Below are 26,140 nucleotides of genomic sequence, written 5' to 3' on the forward strand. Positions count from 1 at the left end.
GGAATCTATCTTGAAGCAGCTTTGACAATGAGTATTATATACGATATATACGGTATACTCGTATATCCTTCAAATTAAATAGAAAAACACAGTCAACGTTTAACACTGGACGCCTTACAGTGTGGAGCGGAAACGGCTGGAGCGATTGGAATAAATCCGAGATTTTAGATTGAAAACCTTCTATTTCCAACAACCTTCCTTTTTCTGTTGTTGCATCTTTATCATAACAAAGTTCCGGTATTTTGATGCACCCAGTATACTAAACGAGTGATCTGCAACCGCCGTACCGCGGCACCAGAGTGCCATGGCAAGGTGGAAAATGTGATACAAAATTTTAGACATCGTAAGAACTTATTTTTTTCGTTATTATTATTGTTATTAGAGTCTATTATTATTCCAGTTACTATGCTTCATACGCTTGTATAGTATTTCGTTCTCTGTCGTATTTTATTCTCTATATACTAATTTCGTCGGTTGTTGGAACAAAAAAAGAAGACGATTATGACTGCTACGCAGTGACGACACTAGAAGGGACCAGGGGAACGGGCGCCTTCCGATCACATCGTCCGCCTTCCGTCCTCGTGACAACCCACGCTTCCCAGGCAAGCTGTATTATCACACAGCAGTTTTTGGGTACACAAAATATAACTGGGTTTCCAAAAATGTATCTGCCTATTCACACACACCCCTTCCCCCAAGAAAGTAAAGCTGGTGTCGTCACTGCTCCCACGGTGCGTGTTTCGCAAAAAGTACAGATAGCTAATTATAAGATATCCGAACTTACCGTTAAGACCAATAGATCACACACAACAGCTGAAACGTTGTTAATGCTACTTGTAAATAGATGGTGAAAATAGTCCTAGGCTTAGCTAATAGTGAAATTCCAAACTTTCTCTCTCAACCGACAATCAGTCTCCGAGTTCGTTTTCAGCTAGGTAAGGGCACGAAAGATACAATTTTGTTATTTAACAATCAGTGAAATGCAGTTCGTAGAAGGAGGGACTATAACAGAGGCCAGTTGTTGCATTAATGTCATTCTCCGTTATGTTCGTTTGTTGCGTGGAGCTATCGGTTCGAAGTTTCGTTTTATGAATGTCAATGCTTGTCCGCATCGTACAGCTGCCGTGGCCGCCCTCCTTGAAAAAGAGGATATTCATTAAATCTGATGGCCAGCGTATTCCCTGGAGTTCAACCCATAGAGCATGCTTGGGATGCTCTAGGGAGACGTGTTGCCGAGCGTATACCTCTACCAAGTACTCTTCCAGACTTTCGAAAAACTCTTACGGAAAAGTGACAGACCCTGCAACAAGAACTGCTTGCCAAAATACGATTTTTATTAAATGGTCTGTATTTGTAAAAAAAAAAAAAAAAAAAAAGGAGTGACAATTACCGTCTATGCCCTCCCAAAATGTAGTTCCTGGTGGTGAGGATTTTTGTCTTCTAAATCCGCGATTATTTTACGAAGCTTAAATTTTAATAAATTCACTTAAAAATTTGGCATTCTTAATAGATACCATTTATTATTATTTTCGTTTAAGAATATAGAACAGAGTAGAACGATAAATACTTATAGAATACTGATGGAGAGATATAGAATATAGAGAGATATAGTGATATAGAATACTGATACGAATCTAAATCTACTGATACCTCAGTTGATTAAGTTATGATAAAAAAGGCAACTGAAACTTTATCCAAACTGAAATGATCAACAAAACTTTTAAATACATTTTTCTTGCGTATTCTTGTGTTTGAAAATAATTGAGTTCAATGCTTCATAATGGCCTAACATTTTATGATAAAGGGAAATATTCCTGTAAAAACTAAAATGAGGAAACGTGTGAGCGCGTCCTGACACGGGTACTGCTGAAGCTCTAGGCTACTCAATCGAGAAATATGAAAATGTACAAAGTAAAAGAATAGCTCCTCATAAAAGACAAAACGTTACTGGATGAGCACAGAATAACTCCATATAAGCATGAGCGTCTCTTGAATGTTATAATTGATGGGTACAATAAAAGCATTATAATGCTTGTAGACTTAACTAAAGTTATGTTGAAATGGTAAGGCAATTAGATGGATATTTGAATTAAAAGCTAATGAGTTTCAATTTTTAGTCTTCCAAACTATGTCATACAGTAGAAACTCGATTAACCGTCACCCTCGGGACCGGGACCATGACGGTTAAGCGAATAGACGGATAACAGAAATATCGTTATAAACCTCTACAGTAAGTAGATTTAAAAGGTTCTGGAAGAAATAAATAACCTTTTACAAGTGAATAATACATGTCCATGCTTTTTTCCATAAGGGTTTCAGTACTGTACCAAGTTTTATGTGGAAACTAGCATGACCGGAAGTGACGCATGACTATTTCAGTCCATTTCGCTTACACTTTATTCCGTGCTCTGTACGGCGCACAGCGTCAATTACGGCACATTTAAAGTACAGTGCTGTCCGGAGCAGTGACGGATAACAGAGAGTGACGGTTAAAAGGGTGACGGTTAATCGAGTTTCTACTGTACATAAATATCGGAAGTTTTACAAAATGGCTATACCCGTCCTTCCATTTGTCGACGGGGATTAGAGCAAAACTGGTGAAATATATTGAGAAGTGGTTTTCGAAAATCGATTCAGCGTCTCAAGAATAGACACCATCTTATCCTCCGTTAATCCACTATTGAAGTCCTAAGTGGTAAAAGTCAACCTTATGCAGTCTCAACATTGATCGCCTTAAAATTAACACAGTAATAACAGTAATAATCAAAAATCTTTTCAAGACTTTTCGCAATACTATGATTATTCTCAATGCCAGATGAGCTACCTGGAAACATCTCGTATCATTGGCTATCACTCATGTAACTTCTCACTTGAAAAGTGCTGCAGAACATGTTGTTTTCAGGAATAAATTCCTTTTTGAAAGATTTTAGAATCTTCATCCATATGGTAGTAAAACCGAAAGCATTATAAATTTAATGTTACTTCCGGTTGAAGTATTGATATCCATAGAAAAAACGGTAAGATATATCGAAAACCAGTTTTTTAATCGATTCAGCGTCCCAAGATAGGGTTCTTTTTACTCCGTTAATATGCTGTTCAAACAGAAATGGTAGAAATTAAGCATAACAAAAGCTGTCCTAGATATTGGCAAATAGTTTCCAGAAATCGATTCAGTTTCTCAAGAAAAGAATCTGTATTTCTTTACTATAATTCGAAATTGTATTATTTTACTACTGTTTCCGGTTTCAATATTAATCTACACAGAGGGATGGAGAGACAGAGAGCGAAAGTAAGATATAGAAAATGCGGTTTCTGGAATCTATTATGCTGCTGAAGAATAGATTCAATCGGCTCTGATAAGTCTCTATTCAAACTGGAAGTGGTAGAAGACAACCGTATCCGGTTTCAAGATTAATTGCCGTAGAATAAAAGCGTCAATATATAACGACAAGTTTTTTTTTGGAATGGATTGAGCGTGTTAAGGAAATATATCTGTCGTCTGTCTGCTAAAACCTGAAATTATTACTATACCTTTTTTCACATGAAAACCTACTTGAGCGGTAGCCAATGATACGCGATATTTCTAGGTACTGCGGCAGATATTGACAAAAATCATAGTAGTACGAAATTCTGTGTGTCTATATACTGTCTGTCATCTGCCCCACAATGATGACAACTTCGCTTCACTGCTATTAAAGGAGCAGGAAACCTTCTCAAAGGTATTTAACTTGACATTTGAAAAGAGCTATAGTCAGCGTTTCAATATCAATCTCCGTACAGGAAGAAAACCGTAAGGTATATCAAGAATGGGTTTTCTGGAATTGATTCGCCATTCCAAGAATAGCTTCCATTTTCTCCGTTAACACTTTTCTAAACCCGAAGTAGTGGAAATAAATATTTTACGGTTTCAACACTGATTACCATAGTAAGAACACAGTAACAGATAGCGCCAAGCGGTTTTCTAGAATTAATCGAGCATCTCAAGAAAATATACCATCTTCACTCTCTCTCTCTATTAAAGCGGAAATGGTAAAGGAATTACTACTGCTGCTAGTGTCAGTATTGATCTGCATTGAGATAAAACTAAAAGTTATGTATGAGAATCGGTTTTCTGTGATCGATTCAAGGTCCCAAGGATCCATTGAGTCTTTGACCATTTTAATTAAGAAGTGGTCAAAGTAGACAATTTCTGGTTTTAACGTTAATCTCTATACAGCAAAAATGGAAATAGATAGCAAAAATCTGTTTTTTGTATTCGATTCATCGTCCCAAGAATAATTTTTTCACTCTTACCTCGGCACTAAAGGCGAAACCAGTAAAACCGAATACTACTTCCGGTTTCATTGTTGATCTCCATAAAGCAAATACGATAATACATAAACTTTTTTGTTGTGTATTCAGCGTCCGAAGAACATGTAACCTCTAATCTTATTCCTCTATTGTAATCGAAAGCTATATATCTCCTGCAACCAGTTTTAATATTGAATGTTCATAGTTTCAAAGTGTACCGTGTTCACTTTGCGACACGAAATACAGTTGTTGTCTCTACTACAGTATTATATAATTCATTATAGCTGTTTGCCATCTCAAGTAGACCACTTGAAGCGAATTTTCATCGTTGCGATTCTCAGCAATTTTATCGTCCTGATATGCGAATTGTCAGCTTTAATACCATCATAAATTGTAGTATTTATCCCTTTTCCTCTCCCATGTACTACCGACTCTCCCACAATACAATTTGTTCAGCAGTGATGGCCTAACCTATTTTTGTCTCCAGTTACGTTCATTTCTTCTATATTATTCCCTATGGGCTCCTGTGAGTAGGATCCCTGGTTTGATTACGCCAAATAAACTTCATGGTGGACAAACACCGTGTGCGTGGGTTTTCTGGGGGTTCCTCTGTTTTCCCCCATTTTCTTCATTACACCATTTCATAACCATTACTGTCTCCTTTAGCCTAGCCGGCATAACTGTGGCACGTAAAAGTGAAAGATTTCGTTTCATTCCCAATGGGCTCTTTGGTTTTATGTTTTGCATAGCTACGGTCGCATTTTTTCCAACACAAAAATTTTGGATAATTTTAGTTTCCTTCTTAAGTTCCCTTGTAGCTAAATCACTGTCGTTACAGTCTTCGATGCAGAAAACCTGGATTCGAAAAACATTACTCATATTACTGAATAAACTAAATTAACCAACGCTACTATTGCGTATACGCGCTACCTACAAATAGCTTTAGAGCACCACCATACAAAGACAATCAGACGGCAAGGCCATTCGACAAGAAATACTGTCACTCATGGCGCAAACATAGGTCGAATGCTTTCATGTCGCAGGTATGCTTATCGTTTGCATGAGCTTGTATAAGGCTACCGAGTAGTCCCTTCTTAAATTGTCATAAATAAAGAGTCCAGGGGAAAAGGAGATGTCCATTTTTACAACTTTTTCAGGAAACGATTTTTAAAGTTCAAAACATTTTATTTCGGAAACTAGTCGTGGAAAATGCTTCAGATTTGGTTTACAAGTTATTTATTATATTGGAAACTAGCTTACAAAATCTTATGTTCAATGTATATTATTGTAAGTAAAAGAATACAAGAAAATTGACATGAGGTTGGTATATACTGGGAAAAACGGGTCTATTGCAGGCAAAATAACGGAAAAAAGAGGCAATTGTTTATCAAATTATAAATAATATTATTAAAAATATGACATCTTTGTTCTCCTTTACTCCGCTAATTACTTCTCTTTTGAGTTTCGTATAGAAGGCGTAAGCGTATAGGCTGCATAAGACATTCAAAGCATACAGATCCTACCATTTTTCTTCCTAGATAGGCAACTTCCCTTTAAGAAAGAGGAAACGATCTTGTAAATCCCACCAATAATTGATGTTGGTCATAGCATCCTATTCAAACTGTTCTCAACCGATTTAACCCAGTTCCTTAATGTACAACGAAAATCTTGGAAATGTACTTTTATTCTCTAACCAATATCAAGTATGGGAGAGTGAAACAAGTGTATGCGGTCCTTTGCGCATTATTGCAGTGTTATTGAGTTGTTGAGTTGAATTTCAGTTTAGCGTCCCTTTCAGCAGCGAGGCTATGAGACGTGGACCTACTGATTAACGTGGAATCCGATCCACATGAGCTCCCACCGGGAATCGAACCCGGGTCTCTCGTGCAGTGTTATAGTACTATATTTCAACATTAATACAATTTATGGTAAAAGCGTCCAGCTTTTCGACGCGAGTCATTTATGGATTAAAGAATTCTCCCTCCAATAAATCTGGTTGTGGTGGGCCATTTGTTAATAGTAGGTGAATCACAGAAGAAAACCAAAGTCCATTATAAGTCTCCCTAGGTATCACAAAACATGGGTGACTTTTCTCTACTCGAAGCTCATTATTGGCCTAGAGTGGAATGAGCATTTTCCCAAGTACAGTGATTGTAAGAATGATATCCAATCTCGAATTATGAAACTGTAAATTCACTTACTTTATATGGTGAACGTTTCACTCTGCTGCCTTTGATTACATTATTCCAATCCTCTGGTATTTGATCTCTTGATTTTATGTTAACCAGTCTCATGTTCTTATCACGTTCAAGGTAGGAATGACACGAACTGGGAATGTCACTTGAAAGAAAATGAACCCCTGCCTTTCATGTGCAATGCAATGAAGGCATCTGAATAAAGTATAATCCTTATTTTGACTACTGCAAGAGTAACAGAAATGCTCAAGAGTAACAGAAATGCTCAAGATGAATGTTGGGAGATGATTTGTCTTACTATTTTTTTTAAAGAAATAGATTGTTGAAGCTACATTTAGCTGTATGATCAGTCAACACTGGAACATAAATACAGTTGAACGTTATCGACAAAAGAGACAGAAAAATAAGAGTAAAATGAATTCCCCTTTCTTCCACTGCAAGTGATGACGATATCTCCTTCCATTTTAAAAGGATTTTGAAAATGCTATAGCAGGCTAACAGTAACCCTTTTCCCTTTTCGATATATTGAATGAAACTGACAGCGTGCTCAACAAGATGGCATGAAAATCGAAATTTCACCCAAAAGTGGACATCCCGCATTTCCCCGTGGACTCCTCAAACGTTAATTAGACGTTTGCTGTCTTTTCTTTAGTCGAGTTCTTTCTATAAAATAACATTTTTCTTCGTTTCTAAATTTCTCAGCTGTGAACAGTTTCAAAAAATCATGACCTTCGTTGATAGTCGGATTTGGAATGCTTGGTTTACAATTTTGTTACAAGTTCTCAACGAAATTACTCGTTCTCCAGTTATTTTTTCCTGTAAAGATTTGTAACAGCGTGTTAATGTCTTTGCTCTGTCTGCAGGATGCTAGGAGGGTTGAGCTTTTGCATTACCTACCCATACCTCAGGTGCGGAAAAACTTCTTTGTATTCAATGTTTTTTCTCGGTGTTCTTCTGTTCCATAACGGAGACAATTGGACCATAAAATACCTGATTCCCAAAAATGACAATATAATCACGGGCACTGGCACAACCGGTATGCGTCAGCACAGAATCTACTGAAAACAGCATTTTGAGACAACAACGACACAGAACCTTCGACATGTTTCACTGTTGACATTGTGCCAAAGCGTCATGGTCCATTATGAAGGCCATCCATGTCAGGTCACATTCATGTCATGTAACTTGGCAGACTGATTGTCGACGCCGGTTGAGGAAGGTGCTATTTGTTTCTCCATTATTTGCTCCGCACTCAGACGATGATTCAAAGTGACAATACGCCGTAAGGCTTGGCGAGATCTGTCAACGGCGGTATTGTTCCATCCACTGTTTCACTTCGCGGATGAGGATTTACCATCAGTTTTGTAGGTTGTAATCACTTAGGACACTGTCTTTTGCGGCACACCTAACAGGCCTGTAAGTTTTGTCGCGCTTGCAGAACGTGACGGAGAAACAATTTTCCTTCCTTCAAAACTAAATAGAACTCTCATTTTACACTAACACTGCTCAGCTCACTGTCCATTCACGTTCTACTACCCCTCACGTAGTATGGAGTTGCCCGTAACACGCCACTACCATCGTCTCAGATCTGTGGTGGAAGCGTAATCTTTGGTGACCCAGATATATGACGTGTTTCCAACTCCAGGTGTGACTGTTAAATAGTTAAGCATTTGTAGATCTGGAAGAACAAATATTGGTACGTTGGGTATATGGGCATTGAGTGGAAGCGTATTTAGTGAATTCGTTGATAGTCCATAGAAAATACAATTTTAATTTCGGATACTCTTAGAAAGACTTACTAGACTTCCGCTTTCATATTCTCTAGTGGTTACATGGTTAGTATGCGCGCCTTAAGTGCGTGAAACCTGGGTTCGATTTCTGGTGGGACCTCATGTGGTTAGGATCCCGCGTTAAGCTGCATTTCATGTTTTCTATAGTCTCGGTGCTGTATAGGATGCTAAGCCCTGAATCAACCAACAACTCTTGCGTAAGGATCTGAAGAAACGGATGAATGTGATGCAGATATGTAAAGAAAGAAAGCTGAAGACAAAAACTGCCAAAGATGGACTAAGGTTGGGTGTTCGAAATCAAAAAGTTTCAAGTGCGCTAAGTGAAAGATTTTTTTGTGTATTGAGAAAACAGAAACTGTCCTGATGATTTGCATGTAAAGTAAAACAGATATGAAATACAGAAGAAAGAAGGGACATGATAATAATAACTATTACAATTTCAACACCAGACTCGGCTCCGGAGGGAAGTCATGTCCGTAAAGCTTAAAAGTTTTGTCGCATCAGACTGAGAGAAGAAATGTTACTTACTGTTCCTATTTTTGTAATCAACAGTCAGAACACGAGAAAGCAATACATCTGTTTGTTTTACGCAATATCATTTTATTTTTTACTGTCGTAATTTACCTTACAAGCCGCCTTTGCTAGACACCTTTAACATATTGTGCTCGTATTTTGATAGTTGAACAACTCTAATATACATAGTGCACTAGATAACAAATATACTGAAATTCACAGGTTTTTATTTTTTCGATTAGGCAGGTTCGGGTTATTTAAATAAATATACCTAGGTACTGTCTTCTTACAAAACGTCATTTCTATGTTTTATAACACTCCAATTTTAAAATATACAAATTTACTTTTCCTACGATACAAATGCACAAATATATAAATTTGTATGATTGCAGATAATTACCTGGGATTGAAGAGGTTAAATAGAAAATATCGTCATATTGTGAAACATGGATATATTAAAGCATTAAAAGTATCGAAGAATCGTAATATCGTAATACTGAAAAATACCGAAATATTGAAAAATATTGAAATATTAAATACACCGATCTTAAAAGTTTTCGATACTTAAAAATATCTACTAATCGATATATCGTAATATCGCACAGCTGTACGTGGGACCTGTAACCAAGGATTTTTTTAACCACTGTTCCTCTTCGAGGATGTGGTTTCCCCGTAAATTTTGTAGAATTTCATCACTTTGACCGTCACCTAAATGTTGTTACTCCTGACACTGTCAGCATACTTACCACTTTCACCACGCTAACACCATATATCCGAGCTTTAATAATTTGGCCTCTTTGGAAATTAGTTAATTTATTTTACTTTATGACCGCTTGCTCGATACAGGCACACTACTATTCTACTGAGACTCACAGAATACGTAGTTAGCCCTATCACCCCCACCAACAATCAAGGGCTGCGGTCGGTGCCTATCCTTTGCCAACCCAGACATCTTACGTGTTTCCTATTCCATATGTTTGAATTAATTTAATAAATCTGTATGCGACATATCTGTAAACTATGGTTGTGCTTTTTTATTTGTTAAAGGTTAAAATAAATATTTAGTTTATTATTATTTTTAAACTAATCAGTTCTGTTTGACAAAAGAAGGAAATAAAATAGTGTGAAAGTTGGAACATATAATATGTAGGTATGTATGAATCTGTGCTCTGTCAATGTGCTTGTAAGTCTTCAATCTTAGACAATTCTAGTGTACCTCTTAGGATACATTTGTTTTTGCTCTTGTTCAAATAAATTAACTTTCGCTTCAGACACTGGTCCCAGACCTTCTTACATGGAGCAACAGAAAATCGAACTACGTGTGTAGATAGAAACAATAATTGTGTCCCGATAAGATCACGCTCTGTGTATATGTTTTACGCTAGCCTATCTTCCATTCATTTATCACAAACTTTGTTTCTGTTCCCACCGTTTCTGGAAGTACGAGTTGTAAATATATGCATATACGTTTCTCCAATTGTGATCAATGCCTCCCCCTGATTTCAACCCACCTTCTGCTCTTTAACTATGTCATGTGACAGGCAGGCTACTGTGAGTAGACGCGACTGCGCAAACGAAAATTTCAAGGTTGCGTCGGTACCAACAAGCACTGTGTAAATTTGCTTGTGTGTTTATTCCCCCGCACGACTCACCTCCCCTTTCCACTCCCCTTACGTTTCTCCATCCCGTAAGCAGGGCAGTGCTAATAAATGCGGTATGCGTCATATTTACACACCGTTTCTTAGTTAAAGTGTGAGACCACCAGGAGGCAGCTAATTCGGTAGAGCATACACACGGTATACACAGATTCTCACATTTTTCTATAATTATTGGGACCTTCCCGAAATTCGGCCAGGAGGCCCAGGACGTCGCCACGAAGCTCCTGTAGGCTTAAAAATTGTTGGCACCGGAAAATGTCCCAACAATTTTTCCGGTCCCAACTGGTAAGGTGTTAAACCATATGCAGGTGCCAACAAGGATAGGAATGCGGGAACACACACACACACACACACACACAAAGTTTCGTTCATCGGACCCCAAGGTTTGGACTCGATGTATTTTATTGCACAGAATCCAAATTTTGAAACCCTAGGGCGATAAACTGTGTCAATTTTGTTTTTTTGTTTTTTGGGCAAAAACGTGTCCTCCTATCCAAAATCGCTCAAATTTTTCACCCATAAAAATTATCACACCCTGGGGTTTCGTCCTGGGGTTTCGAAATTTGGATTCTGTGTAACAAAATACATTGAATCATACACTGAGGTCCTCTATACAGAACTCTAATTAATTATTTTTTTTTAATTTTGTGTGTGGCTGTGTAATCCTCCGTTTCCTTTAGCAGAAAGATCATAAATGCGGGGTGCCAAACTAGAAATAAACCCATAAACTATAGCGAAATGCTCTAATCTTGTTCTAAGAAGTCGTAGATACATTTTTAAAGTTTTCAGAAGGTTTACCTACTTCCCAAAGCTGTATAATTATCTGCATACTAAGAGCATATCAGGATATTGTTATAATGTTACGAATTGGGCTTTGTGAGTCGTTGACAAGAGTAGGGTAAAATGTTGGAAGTACTGTGTTAAGATTGAGGCACAATCTTAAGTAGTCCATCCCGTTAATCTGGACGCTTTCAAAGCAGAGGGGATTGTAGTTGATAAGTGTTACTGACACAGCGTTCCGTCCCGCATCTCCTATCAGAATGACAATTCTAATCCTTCATCCGCTTACACGAAAATGGAGACTGACTCTCAGTTTTCTGTCTATGTGTGTTATGTGTGTGTGTGCGTGTGAGTGTGTGGGTCTCAGAGAAAGAGAGAATGGAAGGGAGACACATCTTTGTTAACACTTCCCTGCTATCGTGAAGTGCACTACCATCTTTCCTGCTTATTCCCTTCCCTGACGCACAAGTCCTGTTCAATTTTCAGGAACAAGGGAAAATTGTTGTCAGAACAGACTCTTTCCTCTTTTCTTAGCACAATATTCTATCTCTCTCTCATTCCTGTTTCCTCCATATCTTCCTACGGCATAAAGTAAGTTTCCATTGTTGCTTGTGAGACAAAAACCACCGGCGAATTGAGACAGAAAATGTACACACAACATGCAGCAGGTTTGTATGTAAAGCGTTCACACCCAATTCTCTACAGAAGGTCTTGAAATTTGTTGACAGAAATGTTTCCAATGTTTCAAGATCTAAGTACGTCAAATCTACCTAAAACTTTTTTTAAAAGTATATTGAATTCTTTTTTATTTAACATTGGTTCTCTTAACCGAAAAATCTATTTATATTTAACCTAAAAAAATAATGGAAGGACCACTTGGAAATTAATTTCCTAAGGTGTCTTCTGGTTTTGCCTACTAGCCCCCCCAGCAATATTTACCAAGATTTCTACTTTCTCAAGATTGTAGCCGAAACAGAAATTATTGATTGTCTACTGCTAAGTTTGGGATATTTCTGAGTTTGGGATCTTTCTTGGGAGTTTTATTTTTAATGCGAATTCAGTTATTTAGTAAAATAATTTAATATTAATGAAAATGCATCAATAGTGGTGATTTTCAAAACAACTACAATACCAACAACAAAGAGGGGAAGTAGATGTACGTACTTTCACTTTTATTATCAAAACTCATCCTAGGTAGTCGAAACAAATATTTCGCTCTGATTGGCGTTTCATTGAGGATAAAACAAATCAGAACCTCAGAATATGCTCACCTTTGACTCGGAACTTTTAAAGAGGTACCGGGAATATAACGTGTGTGCTAGTCTTGTGTTAAACTTCGTGTGCGACATATAATTGTTCAAGCTTAGAAGTTTCAGGAATAGAGATTTACGTTATGTGCACAAATATACTTCAATTATTCAATTTATATTTCATTTTTATTGTACAGTCATATATCATCATCATGTAGGATATATATAATCATTGTTATTTATGCTATAAGGGATGGGATAAATATTTTCGGAAACATTTGGGCTTCCTACTTAGTCTGAGGCTCTATAAATTTCAAGGTATACTTTTGTATGTCGTTTTTCTTATATCCAGAAATATTGCTGACTTTATTAATCTTATTCAGTTGACGATCCTTGACGATTTTTGATTATGTCATCTTCGTGATTGTCGTCTGAAGTGAGTTTACAGCCAGCACGTGGTGCTGGGAGCACGTGTAGAACATTGCAATACACAAATATTAATACTCAAATTTAAATATGATTATGGTAATTGTCAAATTTTGAAATAATTACACTGAAACCCATGCAGTTTATAGGTTGCAATTAAATCGTTACAATAGATTTAAAGCTAAAAATTTAACATACACTAGCGACATCTATTGGGATTAGATAGGAATTTAGCGAAAATAGTGACACCTATTAGGGAGACGGTTTACTATTAGGAATTAGTGTGACGTACTGATATAAAGAGGATGTAAAACATCTCAGTGTAAAAAGCAAATTAAAGCTATGCTAACTAAATAGTGTGCTCGAAAAATATTCTTGTGAAATCTGTCCACAACTAACAAGATTTTGTTTGTAGAGTAAGTTTGATAAGAACGTGTGAAGTATCTGTGTTTGTGAATCCAATTATCTTACACTAATTTCGTATGCAGTTATCTTATATTCGCTCTATATTATTAAATGGAACACTAGCTTTGCATTACCTCCAAAATGTCTAATTAAAAAAATAGTTTTAAATTATGATATGTGGCTACGCGTAGCGTAGTCGCTAACACTCTCGCCTTTGTTGCAAGCGGTCCCGGGTTCGATTTTCGGTGGGAACACTCGGTCGATAAAGTGTAATAGCTTTCTCAGGCCAGCCATTCTGATGAGGATTTCGTTGGTTTTTCTCATTCACACCAGTCAAATACAGGGATGACACCTAACGGACAGGTCCCAGGCCGCTTCCTTCCTTCCCCAATCCTTTCTTCTTTTCCTTTTTTCTGATAGTGTGATCGCTGAGAAACGTCATCCCTCAAACGTGATGGGCTAATATGACCATAGATGCCGAAAGACCAGTAATCTAAATCTTAAATCCTAATCCTAATGATAAAAAATTTTCTACTCGTATTTTGTTCAGTTCTACATCCAACAATTATGTCCTGTAGTGCAAAGGAGACGAATATGAATGCTAATGATAAAATTAGTGGAATGAAAATGTTAGAAGAAAGGGGAGAATCTCGAGAAAATCCACACACCCGATGTTGTCCATCACAAACTCAGATGTCTGGGATCCAACTCGGAATTGTCATTTCAGTATTTGGTGGAAGTAACAGTCAGTTGATAATGCTTGACTTTACTTATAATTCGTGAGATTTAACTTGATTCACTTGCTGCTCGTAATACACAGCGCATTGCTGCCATGCTATTGGAGTGTAGGAAGCTGGAAACTGTTATAATTGCTATAACTCCACTAGTTGCTCAGAGATCAAACTTTAAGCTATTTACACATGTGCGGCAAGTCAACTTTGAAACGTACACTAAACCATTTTCAATAGTCATAAGTATATTGGATTAGGATGCAAGTAAGTATTTCAGTAAGACCGGAAGTGGATGTGCTGTGCTTGGAAATGTGTCAAGTTAAGTCTCTATACCTTTAGTAACTTGCATCCCTTTTCAACAGACTTCCATTTTCTTTTAAAGGAAAATACCTTCAAAGTAAAATAGTGTTTTAAAAAGGTTCAAGTATTAAGTTTCTAAATTAACTTGCAGTGGAATACAATGATAATATAATTATAAAACCTACTGTAATATAAGATACGAGGGGTGTCCAGTAAGTAATCTTCGTAGACAGGAAGTTAAAGGTCGAAGCAAAATTACGCTTGACATGCACGCCAAAGCTACTGTGCGGGACCCCGCTGCGCAATTTGAGGTGAGTCGGAGCAATGCAGTGGCCGATATCATAATGTTTGTGTTACACCACTTATCGAATGTTTGTGCGACGCCACGAACAATGGATTTGCAGAAGTTGGAGCACCGCTGTCCCAAGACTTGTTGGACTTCTTTGAGTAGGACCAGGACAAATTTCTGGCCCAACTGGGGACATGAAATAAAACTTGGATCCACTATTGGGATCCTGAGAACAAGTATGAGTCCATGCAGTGGCTTGCAGGCCATGACAATGACTATTTTTTCTCCGAGATTTCTTCGCTACCCACAAAGTGGCGATGGTGCATAGACCTCCACGGGGACTACATAGAAAAACAATGATATTAGGTGAGCCTATCTGTATTCCTTCCTGTCTAGGTAGGTAACTAATTGGATGCTCCTCGTATATCCTAGAATTTTAAGTTGTTTGTTTGCGGAATATTAAAGTATATTGATAGATCAAATTACAAAAATATTCGTAGTTCGTTTTGACTTCTAAATGTAATATTAGTTTATGCGCAACTCTTTTGATCTTTCCGGTGCTTGGGGTCCCTGGTTCGATTCCAGCTCGCGCCGTGTGGAATTTGTGGTTTACAAACACCGTGCTCGTGGGTTTTCTTGGGTTTCCTCCCAATTTCTTCATTCCACCATTTCACTCATCTCTCATCATTACCCTCTTCTTTAGCCTAACCGGCATAATCGTGGGACGTAAAGCTTAAAAAGAAGAGAAAGAGACTTTTTGATCTTTAGTGATTAGTTACGAAAGTAATTTACCATGTTTTTAAGCCTACTTTTCATCTAGGTAAGAAATTGTAATGTGTATTAGTAATGTGTAACGTATACTCAACTATGACAATTTTATTTCAGTTTTGGAGCCCCCTGTACATGAATAAATAAGGTTCAAGTATGACGTCGAAAGAAATTGATTCTCTTTGTTCCACCAAGTGGAAGAGGGATTGCATAGTATGTCAGGATAAAACTCAAATGGAACGCAAAGCGTGATGCACGGTGGTTACTTCATAATTGATAGCTTGTGTCAAGAGGATGCTGGGTCAGCGCTTAATCTGCCTGACGAAGCGCGCAATGACTTTTGAGATAATTGGGAGAAACTCAAACTCTCGCGTTAAGCTTTCCCTTTTGTCATTAACAAAAACCTGTCACTCAGAGGCGAACAGCGTTGCCAGGAGTAATCAAAATTTAAACTCCCAAAATTAGTGAAATAAATGTGAGATGGTGTAAGATTCAAAGTGGATCATCTCTTCCATTATGGGAGTGAAGAAAGTGCTGATTAAAAATCGTTTTTAAAAAGTTTGATTTACCACAACTACTTGATATATTTACTCTGTCTGTCCATACGTCCGTCTATGCATCCAAGAGACAAAAAATGTTAAGAATTACTTGTTAATAAGTTTTGTTTACGCTGTCTAAAGGTGTTTTAAAATTTTCAACCAATCATGTGTTACACACGGGATTTATTCTTGAATATAACGTCTCTGACACTGAACGCAACGACACAAAATGTGTTATTTATCTTGGAGCTTCTTTTATATTTCATCACACAAGGGCAGCGGTGGCTCAGTGGTAGAGCGTTCACCTCTGGTTCTAGGGGTTCCGGGTTCGATCCCAGCCCCCGCCAAGTGACCTTTGTGGTGGACAAACTCTGTGTGTGTGGGTTTTCTCGGAGTCCTCCCACTTTCTTCATTCCACTATTTCATTCATTACTCATCATCACCGTCTCCTTTAGCCTACCCGGCATAACCGTGGCACGTAAAACACAAAGATTTCATTTCATTTTTTTCTTCATCACACAAATTTTATTTCGATTACGCAACTGATGAGAAGGACAGTGGCGGCTCTTGGGGGAAATCACATTTTAATCTTCAGTGAGGGAGGGAATATTAGCTCTTGCATACAGGAATTAAAGCATTAGGTAAGTTTTTCCTTCTTAGGTTAAAGTGGTAAAAGTTCAATTTCTATCAATGTGACTTCCCTCAAGACCCGCCACTGGCGAAGGGCAAAAATATTGTCCGAAGTCAAAGGCAAGTGAATTTGCTAGTAAATAAACCAATTTCAACCACTGAGAGTCCGGTTGAATTTTCTGTTATACTATCAAGTCTGGCGTAAACAAAAACTAATTTTTCAGTAGTTGAAGCTTAACGAGAAAAAAGAAAAAAAGAAAGAAAGAAAGCAAAGAAAAGAAAAGAAAAGAAAAGAAAAAATCTTTAAATATCTGTCTACCCGTGTCTCCATCCGGGAGACACAATATCTCATGGAATACTTGATGGAACACCACCAATTTTGGCAAGGATGTAGATGATCAACGTTAGGAATCGAGTTCTTTGATAAACTTGATCCATTCGGTTGATCCCAAGATACGGACAATCAAAAATTGATTCCCCGTGTATTTCTATAGGACTAATTAACCTCTAAAGTTGGTTCGACGTACACGTATACGGACCCTTATAGTTCTTCTAGAGGCAATTCTACGTACATGTATACGTCCCATGTAGTAGTGACGAAATGATGCATATTCCGCCATCTATTGTTTTCCCACATGAACGAAAACGCATATCACTCAAGAATAGACTGCAATGCGATGCCATCTGTTGATTTTCCTTCTTATTCCATGAAACTATGTTCAATTTTATAATTATGCAAAAATTCTTCCTTCGTGATTTAAAATTATCACCTCTCTTAGCAGCTGATGGGTATTTAACTCCAGCTCGAGGGGTTAAGGATATTATCCTTCCTTCGCAAATAACCTGCAATGTTTTTGAGATTGACGGGATAGTATAATACAAAATAATAATTTGTCCCATGGAAACAACACTAAAATGGAACTGCGTGCTTTCAGTTTAACAAACGCAAATATTTAAATAAAGCAAGTCCGAAAAATAAGACACGGTGGGAAAGAACACAATATATTGACATAAAAAACAATAAAGTTTCAAGGGAATAGGTGCAAAGGTACTTTACACATGTCCCTATTGTTTCCTTGGACGCAAAGTCTGTTTAACGCCTAGAGTAACAGTGGAGCTGACCATAATCAGCAGCAATGTGTTTCCTGATGTTGGACCGCACGCGTTTGAAGCCACGAACTGCTTGTGGGCGCTTGGGTCGTCTAGCATACTATTGCTTGCATAGAGAAAGAACATATCAATCCCTCTAGTATCTGACATATTAGGGACATTGTTTTGTTACTCCACGAAACCAATGCCATGACTGCGGAGATAATCCATTAAACACAAGCATAATGTGCTGTTGCCATACCAGGGCAGAATAAAAAGTCACTTGGATTATGATGTTCGGTAACAAAGGGAATCACGCGATCAATCACACATTCCCGTAAATACGTTTGAGCACTGATTGCACCCTATAAAACGAAAGGTTGGAAAGAGATTCCTATCTGTGTCCATGGCTTGCCACACGAGATATCGATTTTTAAAAATTGCCTTTTTCTTGAGTTTGTAGTCAAGTGAAACACCGGTAGGGCCTGGGGTGTGAAAAATGTCCGTCCTGAAGGGTTATTTGGAACGTAGGTCTCATCAACAATTTCAAGCACTTTTCGGAGACACTTTTTGTAAATTATTGATTTGCTGTTTACTTTGTGACAGTTTTGTGTGTTCTCTCAGTAATACCCAATTTCTGAAGTTTAATGTCACTAAGAGTGGGTTTGACTAATGCAAGATGTCTCAAGGCTGTTCGCACAGGAAAGTTCGGATCTGTTATGAATTTTCATCACGCCTTATTCACAACTTCTGGGGTTGACTTCATAGCGTGTTGTCCTGTAATCGATTTATATTCGATCGTTCCTGTTGCTCGGAAACGTAGAAGTATTTTGCGTATCACGCTGTATAGAGTGATCACAAGGTCCCGTTATCCTCTATCGCGTGTCCACATATTTATCTATGGTGTTCTATGAACCACCATAATGCATTGTCACAAGATGAACATCACGAAGTCGGGGTGGCCACTCCGAAGATGCAGGCAAATGGGCAGAACCACGTTGAATCCATTTATCAGGAAATACCTCATTGAGATATTCTTTAGTGTCAATACCATAATGGGCGGTGTTCTATTCTGTTGTAACGATACACTACCAAGCAGTCCCCGATCTGGCAGATATTGAATAAACAATCACGTAACATGGTAAGATACTCAGTGTGATTCACAGCACCATCAAAGAAATATGGACCTAACAAGTGGGTTGCAATCATTGCAGCCCAGACAGTGACATGTGGTAGATTGTGTTCAAATTAATAACAATATTTGTTTTCTCCACTCCAGAAACAAATGTTTCTGGTTTTTGCACTGCGATAAATTGCACACTCGTCCGAGAAAATAATTTTCCCCTTTAAAGGAAGAGTTGCGAAGAAATTGAGCATTCGACCACAAGCCTGCTGACGTTTTTGCTTGCCACTATCATTCAATTCGTTTATAAACGAAGGTTTAAATACCTTTAACTGCAAATTCTTCTTTATATGTTTTTGTGATGTCGAGTATGGAACATCCAATTCCTGTGACTCCTTCGGAATGGACTTTTCTTTTGGCGAAAGTTCGACAGACGCTGCAGCCTCCACACACGTTTTAGGTCGCGTTGGTGGTTTTCCTGAGTGGGGCTTCTCTTTTGTGCAACCAGTTGCAAAGAGTTTTTTCTCCCACCGTAAAATTGTTGGTTTTGGAGGGGAAGGTTTATGAAACCTTACAGGGAAAAAATGGTGAATATCTCTCATTGATTTTCTTGTGTGGAGTCGTTTTTGAGTCCACGTGCTTATTACGATCCGTTCCTCCAAGGTGTAAGTGGGCTCGTCAGGCATAATTTATATGTATATCAGCACCTGCAACAATAAGAAACAACAATCAACATCTATGTTATACGTATTATACATAGGGGGTAGTGGGACTTTGTGATCACTCTGTACTTTGCCAACCTTCACAAAGTGTACGATAGTGTTTTTCTTTGATTACGACCACTACCCTCTTCGGGATGTCCCCATTTGACGCACCCTTCATGTTCTTATTTGCACTGCACACACTGACTGCCACTTCTTTCTCCGCTCTCACTCAGCACTGGTCAATATTTATTGCAACCGGTAGAAATCATAGACGCTCTGTTTCAAGGCGCGCTCTACTTCTTGGACGTGCTTCACTCTGTCCGACAGTTAAGTAATGAGGCTGATTTTATTGTGACCAAACACAGGTAATGAAACAATACCTGTTTATTATTCAAAGTACATCCCTCCTGCGTCAATACAGCGAGTGGCACCATCACGCAAGAAGTAAAACGTCCTCTGCAACTCAGTTCGTGGTATGTTCCGTAATGCTGTTGTCACAGTTGCTTAGATGTCTTCAACGTTGTCAAAAAGTCGTCCTTTGAATGGTAACTTCAGTTTAGGAAACAGAAAATAGTCACATGGAGAATAGCAGGGTGCTACAGTATACACACTTGTTCTTTGGTCAAATATTCCTCAACAAGTACTGCCCTGTGAGCAGGTGCATTGTTATGGATAAGGAACCAGCTATCTGAGGCTGAGTATTTAGGCCGAACACGACAAATTCTTTTCATGAAATGCTCGAAAACAAATAAAACTGTGTATTCGCTGTCTGACCTGGTACAAACTGATTATGAGTATTGCACTTACTTTCGCAGAAACACAGGAGCATTGACTTCACGTTTTACTTCTGCTTCTCCGTATTCCCATACACTCTGTGCATCAAATCAACGGTCTTTGTGGCACTTTTACCCAGGCTCGTATCCAAGAGGGGTCTAGGGGGCCGGACCCCCTTAAATATTTACAGACTCCTTAAAATTTTCAAGGTAGGCTTGCAAATGAATTATAATATGGTTGGATGGGGCCCACTCTAACTTCTACCGGGTCCCCCTACATTTTTGGGCTGGCGACCGGCCTGCTTTTACCCAATTTGACACATAATTTGATATACGCTCTCTGCTTCATGCTGCTAGAATGAAGAGGGTCTCTCAGTGACTGCTGGTAATAGCGTTGTATTTCTCATCATGCTTCGCATGCGACAATGCAGTGCTGCCAGATTGTAGAGGAGGGATAACTCTTTCGAAAGGATATATTGGTTTATGGGTTGCATTCACTGTGTCGTCACAAGGAAAAACGGTCTCATTACTTAATTGTATATTTTATATTTCAAATATCCAATTATTTTCTACAGTTTATCAGTGCAGAATGGCGGGTGAGGAGAAATTCAAAAATTCAAACTTCAATTTTTACGTAGTGTACAATATGAAGAACCAAACCGCGTGGTAAACGCTGGATTACTGTTACTTGTTAAAGCAGACGGACTAATGGTTTTGTTTGGCAACACTGGTTCTTAATCATGATTTAGAATCAATGCCTGGTCGGAATATGATCAACAAGATTTGTGATTTATTTACAAACGAATGGTAGTAACCCTTTTGGTATTTTTTTTCTAAACGTCTATAGCTCGAACGTTACAGAATTCAACTCGTTTAAATCAAACAAAAAGCAATATCGAGGAAAATAATAAAACTCAATCTAAGCAGACAAGCAATAACACAGGTTTATTTTTTTCTTTTAACCACATTTATTGACACCCAACATTGTCAATATTTATATTTCGCTCTTTGCAGCGGATCATAAATCACCAATAGCGTCTAATATTTAGTTTTTTTTTTCTGTGGCTTGGAACAGTAAGACTGAATAATTGAACACACCCAAAGGGAAAATAAAGGATTAAAATGGAGGAACGGAGAAAAGAACATTACCTGGATAGTAGTGACACCTGTGAACAGGAATGAAAGCTGTTAGAAATACAGAATGTTTAGCAAGATTTTTTCTCTCTCTCTGAAAGTAGTTCTGATACTTTTAGGCTACGGCTATTCGATGCGTTCGAAACTCGTTTCAATGACTCATGTGTACGCTTGGAATACGCTGACCGTGTATTTAAATATGGATGGTTAATCACATTGCGCTGCAGACGCGAAAACAATAAAAGCACACATAACAAGTCGGCTCGAGCGTATTTTGTGCGTTTCGGAACAATAGACCTCCTGCTGTTTCGAAATCAGTAAAAGATGGCCAAAGGAAGGAAAAAAAAGGAAAAGCGGGTTGCCAGGTAAGCGGACTTTAGCAAGACCTTCATGTCTTCTCACAGGAAACCAACTGAACCAGGTTATTCTGATTCTTACCCTTCCGGTGCGGAAATGAAAAACGACATGGAAACCCTGACTGGCTCACAGTATGATTTATAACACTGGCGAAAGCAAAATTAATGAGAAGCCACGTAGGTCGCGTTCGCTCTGGTGGATAACGCATTGGAAACTCATAGTCGTATAGCCATAGCCTTAGAATTCCGAACAGTGTTGACGCTAGATGGGAGCAAGAGGGCCTGGCTCTTTCCGGTGGCATCGCCCGCCCCCACCCACAGCTGATTCCACACTCCCAGATATGTTGCATTGTTGGATAGGTGAATAATTAAAAAAAAAACTATTATTTTCGGAGTACAAAAACTAACTGTCCCATTGTCACTATTTCCAAGCTATGGCTTTCATAAGTATTGGAAATCTTATAAAATGGCTGGAGGCACGGTGACTCAGTGGCAGAGCGCTTACCTTCGGTGCGTTGTATCCCTGGTTCTATCCCTGGCTAAGTAAATTCGTGGTGGACAACATCATGTCCGTGGGTTTTCTCGGGGCACTCCCGTTTCCTTCCACATTCTCATTCCACCAATCCTTCCATTATCATTTACTTATCTTAATCATCGTCTCCCTTAGTCTAACACTCATAAACATGGGACGTTGAACTCAAAAATTTCATTTATTCCAATCCCATGTACAACAATTAACCAAATAATTAGAGGGTTGGAGGCAAAACTTATTGAATAACCATTGTAATAAGATAAATGAACTGCTCGGTAAACCTTATTATAAGGTTCAAGATCTGGTTTCCTGTCTGAAGTAAGCAGCAGAAAGCACGAACGTAATGTTTGTGAGAATAAAACTTCGTAAAAGGTTGAAAAGAAATAAACTTCGCATACCTGGGTACGAGGGCTGTCTTGAAAGTAACAGACGTTTTGAAATTTAAGAAAAAAAAGTAACAGAATAAGCAAATCAAATTGTATTATATGGATTTAAAAGGTACACTCTTAAGCTATTTTTCCACATAATTGCCACACAAATTAAGGCACTGATCGTATCATGACACAAGTTATTCAATACTGTCGCGTTAGAAATCTTCCGCCTACAATTTCAACCACTGACTTAGACCGGTATGCAGTTCGGCATCACTATCAATCCGTTATTTAGCAACCCATGTCAACATCGCTGGGAAGAGAATAGTAGTCACTTGGTGCCAAATCCGGGCTGTATGGTGGGTGATCGAACACCTTCCATCCAAGATCATCCAAGAGCTAGGTAGTGTGTGGACGTGCGTTGTCGTAAAAAAAACCTTCGCGCTATGTTCTCCCTGTCGCTTGTTTTGAATCTCGCGCCTTCTGGTTTTGTGTCAACAGAAACCTGATCAACAAAGCACCTTAAAAGAGGCAGGATTTTCTATTGCAGCGCACATTGTAACATGTCACAGAAAGCACAGTAAGAGCGTTACAAATCTCACGCTATCACAACTGGATGCGTACTGATTGTGGTAACGTTGTGACACTAAGATAGCGACTCTAGCCCCGCCCATTGCCGTGACAAGTCAAAAACGTCTCGTTCTTTCTGGGCATCCCTTGTATAGACTCAAATGTATATTCTGAGACAGACGTGAGAACTGAGATAATCATTCAGAAGTATGAAGTTACTGGTGATTTCAGAAAATGCCTAAGAGTTTTGGTTCGCGTTCAGGATTATAATGTGTGCACAATTTCCTGTGAAACTGACGGTTAATAATGATGCTGATACTTCCTTGCTTATACAGGGTGATTCTGTTAAAACTTAGGGATTTCACTTGGATCTATAATTTCTAACTGAAGTCCGATTTTCATGCGGTTTGTGGCAAATGATTAAGGAAGAATGTGAGATTATGTTTGCTGGTTTAAATTCATCCGGGTTAATATCGATCACGCCTCTAGAAAAACAGCAAATTTTCCACGCATATATTACAATTGGAAGAAAAAAATTGAAATGAAATGTTTAAGTTTTACGTCCCACGGTTATGCCGGTTAGGCTAAAAAAGACGGTGATTATGAGTAATGAATGAAATGGTGGAATGAAGAAAGTAGGAGGAAACGGAAGAACCCCAAGGAAACCCACGCACACGGTGTTTGTCCACCACAAAGTTCACTTGGCGGGGGCTGGGATACAATTGGAACGAGATGTGGTGCGGTGTGGAGATTTGAGTTTTTCGTTAGATGGCAACCTCACCAAGGTCAATAAGAAGCAGCAAACTGGGCAGCTGTATTGGGAATTGTACTGTACTGTCCTATGCTACTGTGTGAGTATGATCAGGACACAGTGAGAATAGTGTATTCTTAGGGACAACACGAGTTTCTCGTTAAAAGTGTTGGAGAACGGAATTCGTTGTTGCTATGTAAAGGGCATTCAGAAACAATACTTCACATTCAGCCCCAGAATGAAAAATAATGTGGTCGATAGTAAATAAATTGGAAGAAACAGGATCGCTTCTTAGTGAGAAAGGGACGCATCGGACCCCGCAGACGGCTGTTGTGGAAACTGTCAGTTACCGACTCCTTAGGTCGCCCAAGAAATCTGTAAGTCCTTTGTGGCAAGAAATCGGCTATAGCTATGCACATGTGATTTTTGGGTGTTATTACTAACACTTAATTAGTATTCTGACTAACAGTTAATTAGTATTCTGCAATTTCATTTAAAAAATCCAAAAGCACATTCCAATTGTAAGGTACACTGGCGAAAATTTACTGTTTTTCTTGAGGCGTGTTCGATATTACCCCGGATGAATTTAAACTAGAACGCATAGTTCCATAAATCTCCTATCCTTTCTTGATCATTTGCCAGAAACCGCATGAAAATCGGACTTCAGTTAGGAATTCTAGACTCAAATGAAATCCGCAAGTTTTAAAAAGATCACCTTGTATATGGTGTATAATAACAATACGAGATAAGCAAGTAAAACGCCTAATTAGTTGGTCATTAGGTCGGCGTTCTAATTATTTCACCAGTCCCAAGCTTGGAAAAAGTGAGACTTAAATCGATAGTTATTCACTAATATCACAATTATCACTAATCGTTTAACATCGCTAATGTTGCTACGTCTATATACTAGCAATAGCAAGTGTGTTTCGTTTCACAGCGTGTAACTACAGTAGACTTCCAAACTATCGAAATTCAATACTCAAATTTGAAGAACTACATCTATAACTACTGGTTGCAACAAGATGAATAATATCAAAGATAGAACCTGTTCCTCGGGGACTGAATCCATATTAAAAAGCTATTACTCGCTATGCCTTTGCTATTTTTGTTCTATGACAATAAAAGTTGAAACCGAAAACCTTTAATTTCAACCGAATGTTTTGGTAGCAGTCTTGGACTATAGTACTCGCGCCCAGTCGTGAAGCTTGGGCTCTAAACCAATCTCAGCAATATTTTGCTTGAGTTCCGATGCATCGGGAAACTTCGGTACAATTCGTGGAGCCGCCTCCCGAGCGCACACTTGGGGAAACGTCAAACTCCTGAAATTCACCAACAATGTTGCCAAACTTTGAAGAGATTGAAAATGAGTATTTAAAAAAGCATTTTAAAATTACCAATAATAACACTGCACAACAATAACCACTGTAACAATTATTCTAAAACGGTAACAATAACAAGAATGGTAACAACGAATATATATCGCAAAAAAAAAAGAAAAGAAAGAAAGAAAGAAACAAGTAAAAACGGAACTTGGCGCCAATCCGACAACACCGTTCTCTCGGGAGATGTTTTCCGTATAGTGCGAGAGACGACACTGACAAAATTTGATGGGTGGGGGTTGACGACTGGAACACCCCCTCGCGTTCTATTGGGTGGTGAAATCGGTAGATCTAGGTCAAGCTTCACGATTCGGCGCAAATACTATAGGGGTATAAGGCCCCGGCAGGAGCCTCAACTTGGAGGGCCCCGCTTCCCTTCCCATGGTGGGAGTGTGCCTTTCTTCATAAAGCTGTCAGCTTCATTTACGGAGTAATGGGGTCCCAGGGTGCAGACCTATTCTCTTTCTTTAGGGTGTTGTAATAAATTGTCAAACGACTAACAGAGGGCTCCGGTAGTACTTTATAAAAGTCGGCCTCATTTTGGCATTCAGGGCCCCAGTACACATTTAGACAATATGATTCTGGGGCTCCAGTCTTCATATTGTTGAAATATATATTTTACTAGGCCACAAACAGAGGGAACCCAACAGGACTTTATAATACTGTTAGTTCCATTCCAATAACGGAAACCCAAGACTACATTCAATGCTGGCTGCCACGGAACTCTGGGAACGGAACAAACTACAACGAGTAACTATGCTCCAACACAGCAGACATGTTTCATTTTGCATTCC

This window comes from Thermobia domestica, chromosome 17, assembly GCF_964235325.1.
Source record: "Thermobia domestica chromosome 17, izTheDome1.hap1.1, whole genome shotgun sequence".
Taxonomy (NCBI): domain Eukaryota; kingdom Metazoa; phylum Arthropoda; class Insecta; order Zygentoma; family Lepismatidae; genus Thermobia; species Thermobia domestica.